Here is a 2,626-nt window from a genome sequence, read left to right as displayed (position 1 = left end):
CTTCTTTCAGTTTCCGTCTACCAGATCCACTCACAAGGCTTTGGTCGGCCCGAGGCTATAGTAGAAGGCACTTGCCCAAAGTGCCACGCAGTCAATTATTATTATTATTATTATTATTCTTATTATTATTATTATTATTATTATTATTATTGTTATTATTATTCAGGTACTGCCTGGAATCGAACTCGGAATCTTGGGGTTAGTAGCCCGTGCTCTTAACCACTACGCCTTATGTCCGTTTCACTTTTTCACTATTTTCCGATCAAAAATCCGTCATATTTTATCTCAGCTTACACCCGACGCGATATATTCTCCTAAATTACCAAAATACTATACTAAGCTGAATGAATTAACAATAATTATTTTGTTCCTGCCTGTTTATAATGAAATAAATTTTTATTAGACTTTGCTATAAAATCATGGAAAAGAATGAAAATAAAAAAACAGTATTTATTTATGAATGTTATTGATTGTTTAATTTTCTCTGCATGTTTCAGATAAACTTTATGGCGACCATTCAGGAAACGCAGATCATATAAATGGAATACCAGTAAAACCATTATCCCTCACTGATCTATATCATCAGTGAATTGCTTTCAATAATTCGGTGAGTTGTACTTCCTCATTTTATCTACTTTTACAGAAGGTCGATGAGCCAAAGACGACGTGTTTTATCATTATTACAGGGCATCGCCATTGTTGTTAACCCCGAATCAGCTCTGATTAAGATAGCGTGTCCTCATTGGCATTTCAACCGTGACTATCCTGTCTTTTCACGTCTATGTAAGATTTATCGATTTATTTAATGCTTTCTTTCCGTCTCTAAAGCAATAGGCTGTGATTTGAGGGAAGTCCGGTTGTTATCTTTAGCGTGCCGTTTGACCTTACCGTCAGTAATAGGGGAATGCAACTATCCAATAGATTAGTGATGCTTGTAAACGGCAGATTGCAAGGTTCTGTTAAGTTGGATGAAACATTATAAACTAATTGAATTAGCAATAAAAGTTAGCATTGGTTGTTCTCATAGATTCCGGATTCAGTCCTACTGCATGGCACCTTGGGCGTATGTCTTTTACTATAGCATTGGGCCGACCAAAACCCTGAGAGTGGATGTGGTAGACGGAAACTGAAAGAAGCCCGTCGTATTAATATGTGTGTGTGTGTGCGTGTGTGTGTGTGTGTGCGTGTGTGTGTGTGTGTGTGTGTTCCCCAACTTCTTGACAACAGGTGTTAGTGTGTTTATGCTCTCGTAAATTAGTGGTTATGCAAAAGGAACAAATAAATAACTACGAGATTTAAGAACATATATACTGGGGTCGATTTCCTTCGACGAAAATTCTTCAAGGCGGCGCCCCACCCTGGCCTCACTCTAACGACTGAAAGAAGTGGAAAAACATCAAAAAGAATCGAGAAAATATTAATAATTCACTAATGAAGTTAGTTTCCACTGTCAGTAATTTATCCATAAATATTTCAGCGATATTGAAATGTGAAGATAATATGAAACATATAACGAAGTTGAAGATACGTTAATTCTATGGTTGATATTTTAGTCTTCATAAATAAACCATATATAAAGAGAGGAAGAAATGTTTATTATCATTTGGATACAGCAGCCGGCGAACCGACAGAATCGTTAGCAGTATTTCGTCTGCCGATACGTTCTGAGTTCAAATTCGGTCGAAGTCGACTTTGCCTTCCATCCTTTCGGGGTCGATAAAATAAGTAGCAGTTACGCACTGGGGTTCATGTAATCGACTTGATTCCTTTGTCTGTCCTTGTTTGCCCCCTCTATATTTAGCCCCTTGTGGGCAATAAAGAAATAAGAAACGTTAGCACACCGGGCGAAATACTTAGCAGTATTTCGTCTGCCGTTATGTTCTGAGTTCAAATTCCGCCGAGGTCGACTTTGCTTTTATCCTTCGAGATCTATGAAATAAGTACCAGTTACGCACTAGAGTTGATATAATCGACTAGACCCCTTCTTTCAAAATTCTTATATCTGTTACATTGAACAAAATATGATATTCTCAACCTAACTCTTTATATACTTACAATATGAAGAATTCGCTATACACAGTACAAAATAATACTAAACAGCAAAATGTTTATGAATTACGCATTTAAACTCTGGAAACTTCTTCACGAAAATAAACGATTAGTGATGGAAGAAACAGCCGTAACACACTGCAGCGAGGCAATAAACACTCACAACCATATTAACCACAAACAGGACTAAATATCTGTTCTAGATGTATGAGTCTAAAGGTTAAATATTCAGGTTCAGCCGCAAAGGACTACAACATTAATGAAGGGACAGTAGCCACACGTCAGAAACACTTCGAGCTTTCGATGAGACTACGAAGATCGGCATACATTGATGCTGGATTTAAGAATTTTACCGTTTCAAATGCAAAGCAGTGAATTCTTACGAAAGTATCAAAGTATTACAAAAACTTGACGAAATATCATTAAATCACAGAGTTAGTTTTCATGCATTTCTAAAAAAGAAGAGCTGTTTCTAAAAACACGACCACACGTACGCTTACATACACATATTAAGCATAGATATAGATACACACATGCGCATACACCCTCCACTTGCATATATATATATATATATATA

At 36.6% G+C, this 2,626-nt stretch overlaps 1 protein-coding gene across 4 annotated transcripts in view; it reads left to right on the top strand.

The window, feature by feature from the left end:
- LOC106870405 (cadherin EGF LAG seven-pass G-type receptor 1) overlaps positions 1 to 2,626 on the top strand; it is a 535,294-nt gene that overhangs the window by 109,151 nt on the left and 423,517 nt on the right. For all 4 annotated transcript variants that reach the window (XM_014916457.2, XM_052966877.1, XM_052966875.1 and 1 more), the window contains one exon: positions 498 to 607. The gene's annotated coding sequence lies outside the window, so the exon portion shown is untranslated. The remainder of the gene's footprint in view (positions 1 to 497; positions 608 to 2,626) is intronic.

This window comes from Octopus bimaculoides, chromosome 4 (genome assembly GCF_001194135.2).
Source record: "Octopus bimaculoides isolate UCB-OBI-ISO-001 chromosome 4, ASM119413v2, whole genome shotgun sequence".
In the NCBI taxonomy this organism is placed as follows: Eukaryota; Metazoa; Mollusca; class Cephalopoda; order Octopoda; family Octopodidae; genus Octopus; species Octopus bimaculoides.
Note: the sequence above shows the minus strand (reverse complement) of the source record. Positions and strands in the feature narration are given on the sequence as shown.